Raw genomic sequence first — 12,184 nt, forward strand, 5'->3', positions numbered from 1 at the left:
ACATGACCCTCTTTATTGACCTTGGTTGGTCTGGATTTATGTAATAGTAGACATAGACTGTTGGGATATCCTTGAAGGTTGTGTAAATCTGGTTATTTTTGGAAAACAGTTGGGGACCTCTCTTGGCTGTGCTGTCCTCTGGTTAGTCTAGTCAACTTACAGTTACCAGATAGCTGTAGAACAGTACGTGTCTGAGGTAAACTGAAATAGTCCCTGAGGGAGTGTTTTGTGGCTGGGGGCAAAACTTAGCTAACTGGTACCACAAATATATGGTTATTTGGTGTCTCCAATGACCTGCAACCTTATTTGATTTGTTGTGTTATGTTTTGTTGTGGGCTGTTTATAATAAAAGGCTGCTATTGCCATTTTAACTCCACCCTAGAGTAGTATGGAGTAGTATGTCTTGTACTATGTTTTTTGGGGGCTATTGGAAATTGGAGTTAGGAAGGTGGCCCAATCTGAGCAATATAGAAGGTGAACTCTGATCTACCCTGGTCATGTTTAATGAAAGGCACATATTGCATTCTGGCATAAGGACTTTATCCTATCTGTGAAATGCAGTTTCCTGTTTCCTGTTTTGCTGCTTCTGAACCAGATCCGCTTGCTTTTTGTTGTTAGAACTGTGAATTCTGAAATGTAAAAGCAAATTCCACAGGGAAATATCAGTTTCCCCTTCCATGAACTAAAGCTCTAGAGGAAGTGGGTCATACAGCAAGACAAAAACCCTAAACACACAAGTCAGTCAGCCAAAGAACAGTTAAAGCAGAAGAAAGTTAAAGTCATGACCTTTGACCTTTAAATTCTGTGTCAGAATCTAAAGTAGACGTTCATGTAAGCCTACCAACATGCCTAAGCTAAAGTTGTCCTGTAAAAAGGAATGGACTAAAGTGCAGGACTGATCAACAGTTAGTGGAAATATTTGCCTGTAGTTGAACAAATTGGGCTTCCATTATCTAGTGTTAGGTCTGATCATACTTATGCAGAAATATTACAAATATAAAAAATAAAACAAACTTTATAGCTTCACTGTAGATCATATTTTAATTGTTTGCACATACTGTAGTGCCCACCATCAAACTTTCATCAATCTTCTCCCTCGCATACTGCCTGCTACATACCCTCAGCAGCCCTCCTCTTCCCATATTGCCCACTGTCATATTCTTTGCACTCTTCTTCTGCACATACTTCTGACAAAACCTCTGCACTTCTCTCTTGCTCATTCTGACAGCTGTCATACCCTCTATACTCTTCCCCTGCTGTTAGCTGTCATACCCCCATTACTTGATGCCAACTGTGATTTCCTTCACCCTCACTGAACATAGTGCCCACTAAAATATTTTTTTTTTTTCCCACAAATTCTTTATCATTGTATGTAACGTTACCAATGTTGGCTGTTCTGGAATAACAAAATTGTCTTCTATTTTATAATAATTAATATTTAGAAAATAATCATACATTGTAACCAAACTCTTCTGGCAATTTGCCTTGTTGTCTTTCATTATACCATCCACTTGGTTCTCTTCTGCTAAACTGCTGGTATTTTGCCTGCTATTTTTCATTTAGTTTGCCACGCTAATCCTTAAAAACAACTTAAAAAAAATCTATATACACATACCCCAACTCTGTACAGTACCTATGCAACAATGTGTTTGTTTGTTTTTCACATTGATTGAGTGACCAATTTGTAATTGTATGTCAAGGGTGGAGTTAAGCTGTTTTAACATTTTTCAAAAAAGAAAAAAAGCTAGTGAATTAAATAAATGCTAGTGACACTATATTCACAAATACCCTAAGGTTTTAATTAAGCCTAATCCTAGTTAAATCTTCAGCTTGCCATTAGGTTTCTCATGCCTAATAATCATGTATGACTGAAGCGGTGTGTGTGTCATTCTAGCCAGAACTACAAGTTAATACTTTGTCTCCTGCTGCTATTACATGTCACTATACATGAAGTCAAGGACAGGTCACTTTCCCAGTACAGGATGTTGAGGACATAGCGAGGTGTTAGAAACAAGTCCTTCTGAGGCCAATTACAGCATCTCCTGGATGACACTAAAATCCTTTATGCTCTGCTTGGAAAGCCTCAATTATCTCCTCATGCCATGCTATATCAGTCTTCACATTTAGAAATATTAACGTGTAAATAGGTTTTCTTATGAATTCTGAGAAAAAAAGACAAGGGCAATATATAACATGTAATTAATATTATACTATAAGCTGGCTCACTGTTGAACTTTGAAAACTCATGAAATGTTCTCCTGGTTGGTAATTATCCTGATTCCAGCGTGTATCTTTGAATACATGTAACAATTGCAAAGTTTATATGGGCTTTATTTACCATTATTTTATGCAAATAACTGTATAGATATCCTAAAGGGTATATACTTTAGAGATGAGTGAATAACATAAAATCTGCCTTATCAGTGATTCTGCAGAGCAGACCCTATGTGCATTCTGTTGTGTCTGACATAAAAATGGACTGGTAAAAAGTGGCCCAACGACCACCTATCAATGCATTGTGGAGAAGAGTGGGACACCACTATCCTTTTAAGAAAATATATTATTTTTTATTAGGGCTGCGACTGATTCAAATTTTCGTGTTCGATTAATCGATTTTTTTAAAATCGATTAATCGACTAATTTCAATTAATTATAACGCACATACAGATCCAACTACTTTTGGCTGATCTCCTTGCAGGCTGATTCCCAGTGCAGCTACCAACCAATGGAAAAATGGATAGCAGGATACAAAAACACACAAAGGCAGCGCTTTATGGGAATAGCATTAAATCTTTAATAGTCTTCAAGTAGGTAACAAAATAAATATTGCACTGGAGATAAAATCGATGTAAGCTACATAAACTGTAAAAATGGTGCGAGTAATACCAAACGGTAGCAAAAGCAGTCATAAAAACATGTAGCTAAGTATGATACTAGTATAAAAATGTGTACAACGATACCACAGCTGAATCCAGATGAGGAGGGGCTAACATCAGACCATCGGCATGTAGATGTCCCGTGAAGGGAACTATCACAACTCCCAGTGGATGGTTGTAGAATCCCAGGTTGATAGAGGGAAGTGATAGAGGGAAGTGTAACAGCCCTTGCGTGCGGCAGATAGTAAGGTCCCGCCGGCATGCAGATATGAAGGCACAGCAAAGGAGCCCTTCAGATGGACACGGCAAGCCCTGCCGGTGTCCATGACGTTACTGGATCTCCGACGGAACTTCCTGAAGACCCGGAAGCCGATAGAGAGGTGAGTACCGATCAAAAGAATTTTGATCGATCAAAAAATTAACGATTAATCAAGGAATTAATCAATCATTTCCGCAGCCCTATTTTTTATTATCACACCTAATAAAAAAAATTACACTACCTTTTTATCAGTTCATTGTTGTCCAGGGGATTGGGATTCTAATCTATTAAGTCCAATGGCCTTAAAGCAGGCTCTTATTTTCTTTACACTGAGAAAGGGAAAAGTGGTATTTCAGTCCACCTTACTAGACAACATTAGACAAATAGGATCACCAGAATGTTTGTCAAATGAACAGATTTGCATTATTTTCTCTTTTGTGAAAATTGATTTACTCATTCTTCATATTAAAATAAAGTACATGTCAGTTATCCAGTCAGGCCTAGATTTGTTGAAAGGTCACAATGGTACAGGCCTACAGTATAAAAAATTCACATTAGTAGGGACTAATTGTGCCTTATTATCTGATGGCATTATATTTTGAGACAACAAATAAAAATAATATTACATTTAACAGAATATTTCACAGAAATGCACACACATACAGAACTGTACAGATGTATAAAGATGAGTGATCATTGGGTTAACACATTTAGGCCCCTTTTACCCTGGGGCATTTTTACAGCGTTTAGTGTTAAAAATAGCACTATTAAAACGCTCATAAAATGCTCTCCATGCATCTCAATGGACCCTTTCACACTGAGTCCTGCAAGAAGCAAAGAAGCATCTTTGGAAAAACGCCCCTCTCCATTGAAATGAAAGCACTGGAAAAACGCCTTGCCCTTTCACACTGAGGCGTTGCACTGGCGGGGCGTTGAGAAAAGTCCTACAAGCAGCATCTTTGGAGCAGCTTTTGTGTGCTGAAAAAAACGCTCCAAAAACGCCCCTCTCCATTGAAATGAATTGAAAGCGCTGAAAAAATGCCTTGCCCTTTCACACTGAGGCACTGTAAAAAAGCCCTGAAACGTTAGGGTCTTAGCGGTGCTTTACCACATTTTCGGGCACTGGCAGTGTGAAAGGGCTCTGAAAGCACTCAGGCTTTCACATTGGGATGGCAGATTAGGCTTCGCTCGAATAACGCTCGAATAACGCTCAAATAATGCCCCAGTGTGAAAGGGGCCTAAAAGAGAAGTGCGCTTAAATATGTGATTAATGGTTACGAATGTCTGCCATGTATGAGCTTATATGCTTTTCTATCTGTTCTTCTTATGTAAACTTCAATAAAAATATTGAACAAGAAAAGAGAAGTGCACATACATCTACTGCTCCAGGCAGTGCCGATCCTGACCTCCCTGGGGCCCTAAGCAAAATGACATGGCACATTAAAAATGAGAAGCGGGGGGCGCTGACGACAGTGACATGTCACATTAAAGAAAGAAAGTTGAGAAGCGGGGGGAGGGGGTGTTCTGCTGTCGGAAATTACATCTTACATTAAATTGAGAAGCAGGGGGTGCTGACTTCTTACCTCTTCTCCCATGCAGCCAGCGAGTTGAGAAGCGGGGTGAGGGGGCGAAAATGACTTCTCACCAGGAAGGGCCTCTAGTAATTTGGGGGGCCCTAAGCGCCTTGCATAGTGAGCCTATAGGGCAGATCGGCCCTGGCTCCAGGTAAGCCAGCAATGACAAGCTGCTTCTCCAATATGAGGCAGGGTGCTAGCCCAGTTTGTCCCTGTGCCAATCCAAACTTGCAATACCAGGAGGCTGCATACCTGTGAATCTTGAAAAAAAAATCTTTATTGTATTACCAAAAATACATACATACATACAGATATTGCAAGTTTGAACAATCAGACTTACCTAGATGGCTTCAGCACCGATCCTAGCTGCAGCTGTCCCCCACCACCTCTAGACCAAGAACTGAGCAAACAAAGACCACTGTCAGCCACTGACTCCCTGCTCTACCCCTTCAGCAGTCACTGCACCCTAGGCTGTGGAGGAGGCGAAGCGGCTTGCTCAGGCTCTCATCAGCTCTCTGAGAGGCTGAGTGAGATGCTGGTCTAGACACCTGGGTGGATCCCAACATTAAAGTCGGGATCTCTCCAAAGCCTGAACTGGCCTTGTGATGTCAGCCGACAGCATGCTTTAGCCAGCTGTTGGTTGAAAATGGGTCACAGGATTGCATTCCTGTTACCCATAGGAGAAGAAGGGTCTACAGAGTTGGGACCTGCTTCTCCTTCAAATCAGAATCAGAAAATAATAACAATCATAAAATGATTTTTAGGCGCTTTACAGGTGCTATTTTTAGCGCTAAAATGCCTGAAAAGCGCCTCAGTGTGAAAGGGGTATTAATCAAAAACAACATACATACCATAATAATATTACTATAACTATAAAGTGTACCATGGGGGCTTAACAATGGGATCAGACATTACATAAAAGTGTATTGTATTTACATATGTAGGACCATAGATTGTTGATATTTTGCCTGCATGGATATGTTACTCTTATCTCTTGTGGAAGTCTTAGACTTATTGCAGTCTGTTATTTGTAACTTTTGCTTGGGGGATCAATCACTCTCCTGTAAAGTAATTACACATATTGCTTGGTGGTCTTAAAAGTAAGCTTCTGAAAGTTTGTTTAAATTAAAAAGAAAGAGGCTGAAGAAATTGAAGCTCATATGTACTAGATTGATCTCTTTTGAAATGTTCATGTGGTCATATTTATCAGTGTAATGCATAAGCTTCAGGCCACTGCTCAGATTCCTAACCACCATATCTCTGGGGCACTGTGTGTTTTCTTGATTGTGTTTGATTGTGTTTGCATCTGCTGTGTATCACACAGTGCTTGCTTTTATTTGTATTAGTCAGAAAGCCATTAATATGTGTCCTCCTGATCCTGGCTGCATTATTTTAAAATGAATATGTAGCCAGATTAAGCACACATATTCAACATAGTAAGCAACAAAAACACCTTATGACCAGGTTCATGCTAGCTGCGGCCGCAGCTTGCAGCAGAAGGTCCAGTGCGTCCCTGTTCTCTGTTTCAGTGGAGAATCAGGTCTGAATTTCTGCCTGAATTTGTACCTGAAATGGAGTCAAAGACTCACAGGACCCTTTTCCAGTGTGCTCTGTGGCCACCCTGGAGGTGTGTTAACCAGTTCTATTGGGAGCCGGTCACACTCTCCTGTCATGCGAATTGGATGTGTGGAATCCAAATATAATTTGCAGTGTGAACCCAACTTAAAACATGCATCCATTCACCTTTGTAGCCTTATGCCTCATACACACAACCGGATTTCCCGGCAGTAAAACTTCCATGAGAGCTTTTGGCCATGTGTATGCTCCATCGCAGTTTTCCCGACAGGAAAACTGTGGGGGAAAAAAAGAGAACATGTTTTCTTTTTTCCCGCCGAGATTCCCGGCGGACCTTTTCCAGTCGGGGAAAACTGGTCGTGTGTATGCTTTTCCGAGAGGAAAAAATGCACATGCTCAGAAGTATGAGACGGGAGAGCTTGTTCTGATAAAACTAGCGTTCGTAATGGAGATAGCACATTCGTCGTGTAATGCACTGAAAAGCATGAAGACTCTCACCAAACTTTTACTAACACGAAGATCAGCAAAAGCAGCCCAAAGGGTGGCGCAGTTTGAAAGAAACTTCCCCTTTATAGTCCCGGCGTACGTGGTGTACATCACTGCGCTTTGGACGGGCGGTATTTGGCCTGAACGTGTGTATGCAAGGCAGGCTTAAGAGGAATCCTGTCGGGAAAAACTTTGTTTTTTTTCCTGCCAAGAAAAAAACGTCATGTGTACAAGGCAATAGTCTTTTTGGGGAAATTCATCTTCAAAAATCACAAAAGACACAGAAATCTTAGCTCTTTTCCTATTGCTCTCAATTGCAGCAGAAATTAAACCAAGGTACAGCTCAGTGGCGGCTGGTGCTCAAATCAAATTTTTTGGGGGGGTGCAAACAAACTGAAAAATTATGAAAAAAAAAACATAAATTGCAGCCTCACTGTGCCATCAAACGCAGCCACTGTACCTATAAAATGCAGCCACTGTGCCTATCAAACGCAGCCACTGTGCCTATCAATCATCAAATGCCTTGCCCTTACTGGCGGCGAGCGGTGTCCTCCATGCTCCTCCATGCTTTTCGATGTCTTCTCCCGTCCTCTCTTCCCATCCTCTACTATGATTGGATGCCTGTCGTTTCAGCCAATCAGACCCGAGCACCTGATTTGCGGTTCAGTGTCAGGAAAGTGAATATTTATTCACTTTTCAAACACAGCTGGGTGAACTGCGAGCGCCAAGCATGGTGCTCGCTGTTTACCTGCATAGGAGGTGGCAGCGGCGGCCATAAATAGGTACACGCAATGCATGAATCTATCTATTGGTGATAGAGAGGGTGGCAGGAGAAAGGGGGCAGCGCCTGTGCACCTTATGAACACACTGCCACTGGTACAGTTGTTTTTATGCTGCAAGAAACTGAGTGGAAGCCAAACTGCCCTGGGTTGTGTTCAGCAGGGGTTCTTCAAACTACAAAGAATCAATGGGGGGCTGAATATGTCCAATTAAAATGCCAATGATTCTGGGTTAATAGATAGCACACAGACCTCCTCCAAGATTCTTCTATGTATTTTAGGGACCTGTAGGCTGGGTTCACACTATTGCAAATGAAAGGCGGATTTCCCCACATCCAGTTTTCATGTTAAGAGACTGAGACCGGCTCTCAATGGAGTCGGTTCACACAGCTCCTGGGCGGCTGCGGAGTGAATTGCACTGGAGTCCTGTGCGTCTTCTGATCCATTTCAGGTCTGAATTTGTGCTGAAATCGGACCTGAAATGGTGAACAGGAACGTATCAGACCCCTGCTGTGAGACGCTCTGGACAGAGATGTGAACCCAGCCTAATGCCGCGTAAACGGTCTGAATTTCCAGTAACAAAAGATTGATGTGAGCTTTTGGCTGAAAATTCCGACCGTGTGTAGGTTCCATCTGACTTTTTTCTGTCGGAATTTCCGACTGCAAAAATTTGAGAGCTGGTTCTCAAATTTTCCGATGGCAAAAGTTATTGTCGGAAATTCTGATCGTCTGTATTCCAAAGCGCAAAAAAAATGCATGCTTGGAATCAATTTGACGCATGCTTGGAAACATTGAACTTTATTTTTCTCGGCTCATTGTAGTGTTGTACGTCACCGCGTTCTTAATGGTCGTAATTTGGTGTGACCGTGTGTATGCAACACAAGTTTGAGCCAAAATTTAGTCTGAAAAAATCAACGTTTTTCTTGTCGGAATTTCCAATCGTGTGTACGCGACATAAGAGGCGTTTGGGTACTGTTTATCATTTTTTAATAATTTGTTAGCAATTTAAACATGGAAACTTAATTTTTGTTGTAGCACATCCTATAGAAAGAATACATTGTGTAGAGTCCCCCCAAAATTTATACCAGACACTTCGAGTGTGGTAACTCATGCAAAAAATATGTGTGCGATCCCCCAGGTAATCCAATGACAGCTCCCCAGTGGCCAAATTTGCACAGTGATGTCACTGCTGTCCCCGCCCCTTTAGTTCAAAGGAGCGGCGATTTACCATGACTTTAGTCATTCCTAGGGACAATGTGGGGACAAGAACCCATGGTTTCTTTAAAGTGACTAGTATGCATTTTGAGGGGGAGGTGGGAAACTCACAATTTGTCTTTCCATTCTTGTTGTAGGATGTCCTACAGGAAAAGTGACATTTGTTTAAATTGGTGACAAATGACATTGGCAGCTTCTTAAAAAAAAGAAAGCGTATAGACTCCTCCACAAGGTCCCCAAAAAACGAAATACATAGCAGACCATTGGCAGGGTTTGTGTGCTGTTTTTTTTTTTGCAAGACGCTGCCACATGAATGTTATTTTTTAGGAAATGTTTTCTTTTATAAATGTCAATGCTGCTGCAGTGCTTACTGTACATTACAGAGCTGCGCCCCTTCACAGGCAGGATTAGGATGTAATTTAACCGCTTGCCGACCATATAAATGACATATGGCAGCAAGGCACCCACCAATCATTAGGCAGAGGGCCAGAATAGCGATCTGCCTAAGTAAACAAGACAGACTGCCATTCTCTCAGTAGGGGAGACATTGATCCTGTATTTCTGCAAAGCAGGGACATGGATCAATGCTTTCTCCTAGTCAAAGCACCTCCCACATAGTACACAAGCACACAGTTACAGAAAAGAGGGAAGGAGAAAGTCCAAAAAGGGATTCTTCAATCTGGAGCAACCAGTATTATTAAAAAATCATGTCCTTTATTTTAAAATTCCACATACAACATAAAAACTGTATCCTCCATTACATTTAAGAGTTAAAAATATAACAAAGTTGTTGTGACACAGGAAACTACCACAGACATTCAACTTTCACACTATACATAGACCAGCTGGATGGTGTGCCAATCTTGTTGGGCAAACTATTCACAATACTGAGATGGCTATCCACTTGTTAACTAGTTAGTAAGGAATTTCCACTAGAGGGTAAGAGCAACTCCACAGCTGTATGTAAGATGGATTTGAAAGGTGTGATTCAGACATTGACACTCCCTGGTAATCTGGGGGAATTACTAGTACAGTAGTTATCTCACTGAGGAAATGTTGGCAGACCCTAGTGTTCAATTGTGGGGTGGAACGGAAATCAATGTGATTAGTTCACAGTGGTGTAGTGAGAAACTGTTTGGAAGTCTAACAGACATCAGAACTGTAGGTATCCAAATAAAGTGGTCAACCAGATACCATTGAAGCAGCCTCCACTCCCATGGATATACAATCCAAACCCGTATGACACTGGCAGCAGGGGCCAGCAAAGCGGCATATATTGATGGAAAGGGAAGAGGAGAATGGGAAGCAAAATTGTATTAATTGGGTATGGAGAAGCCCAGGTCTAGCTCACCACTCTCCGGATTTCCAAGTAGTTGTGCTGAACTTTGAGCCTTGTTGTCACGGTTAGGGAGGGAGGGACGGTGTCCTGACAACTTTGTCATATTTTTTACTCTTTAACCGCCTGCTGTCGTTTGACGGCGGCAGAATGGCTCCCCTCCGTGAATCGCTGTAGCTGTACCATGGCCGCTTTAAGGGGTATAGAGGACGCATGCACGTCCCCACATGGTACTGAGCAGTCAATGCCAATGCTAGGCACCTGCGATCGCTCCATAAAGAGCCAGAACAAGGATCTGTGTAAACACACAAATTCAGGTTTTGGCAGGGGAGAGGAGACATATAGTGTGTTCCTAGTGAAGCGGGTGGTTGCTAGGAGTTACTACATCCACTGATATCACCCTGCTCACAGACATCCATTAGACACACTCTTTCAGGCAATGAAAATTATTTTGCTTGTCTTTGTTATTTTTTTATTAGGGGGTTAACTTGGATGGGGAATAGGGACATGCCCAGAGAATGAATTATTACGTTAATGTTATAGCGATTCATGCTATTACTGGAAATGTTATAGCGGTTCATACTTTACACTTCTCCGATGAGATAAAATTCTGGAGCCTAATCCTGACTTTTCACCTCAGAACTTTTACCGCCTCTGCACTCTCCCTGCAGACTTTTACCTCAGGATACTTCTCCTGCACATCACTTTTCTGTCACAGATTAGTACTCCTGTCCCGCCATCTTCAGCCCACTAGGCCTTACTCTGTATAAGTCCTAGTAGTTTCAATTGATGATTCTGAATAGGCCAGGGGACTGCAGTACCCCTTTTTGTGGCCATAAACAATACTCGATTTGACACAAACTTCACAGTCTCTCCTCTGGCTCTACACCCAGCTCCTGTTCCAGGACACCTTTCCATGACCGTGTCAGGAAAAGCTCCTTCCCAGCTCACCATGGCATGGCTCTTCCAGATCTCCACTGTGCTTCACTCACCAACTCCTGCCCTGAGTCCTTCCTGAAACATTTATCCGGACATGCTGACCAACTGCTTCTCCAGGTCCTATTCCAGGACACCTCTCCATGACCGTGTAAGGAGAGGCTCCCTCCCAGCTCTCGAGCTCCTCCCCAGATGGGGGTGTTTCTAAAGCATAAAAGTGGCCTGCCCCCTGCCAATCCTAGTTGGGGATTGGCCAGAGCTCCTACATATACCCCATGCCACTCGAACTCTCAGCCCTTTCCAGAACATTTTTACTGGAAACAGGGGAGGTGCCCAAAATCTGAAGTACATGTCAGTCACACCCACTGCTTCACTAAACCCCCAGATCAAAAACAAACAGTCCTAGCTCGCAGCATAGGCCTGCTTACATTTATCTGCACTGGCAGCTTTACTCAAAAATCTCACATCTAGCACCTACCTACTTGCATATTAACCTTTAAAAAAAGCACTTTGATTTCTCCCATAGACTTTTAAAGGGTGTTTCGCGACTTGCGAATTTGCCGCGAGCACCCCAAATTGTTCGCTATTCGGCGAAACCGGCGAACAGCCAATGTTTGAGTCAAACTCATGTTCGACCCAAACATAAAGCTCATCCCTAGTCATGAATCTGTTTATTACATTATTAAACAAATTCTGAGGCTTTATGAGTATTTAGGTGTACTCTCCCTAATGGGGTAAATGGTAGCTTGAACAGAGGGTCTACTAATTGTATTGGCATGCAATTTTCAATTAATGTAATCCCAGCTTATGCTCACATTTGAATTGTCCATGTTCAGAACATGTTTATTTAATTTCCCAATAAATACATTAAGTTTAATCAACTCTACGTATGTTTATAGCTGAACTGCCCATGGAGAGGCAAATAGATGAATTATGGAGGGAAAATAATCTTTTCATGCTGGAATTAATTGTTGGTTAACTGAGACCTACATTGGTAATTTTAATTAAGCAGTGACCCAGCGGAGGCATTTGATCACTTCTAAAGATAGCAGAACCAGCTTGATCTAAATTTGGAAACAATGCATATTATTGGGCTGTATACACGAGGAAATGTTCAACTATTGGCAAAATGTACAATCCTTTATCCT

Source organism: Rana temporaria, chromosome 8 (assembly GCF_905171775.1).
Source record: "Rana temporaria chromosome 8, aRanTem1.1, whole genome shotgun sequence".
Lineage (NCBI taxonomy): Eukaryota > Metazoa > Chordata > Amphibia > Anura > Ranidae > Rana > Rana temporaria.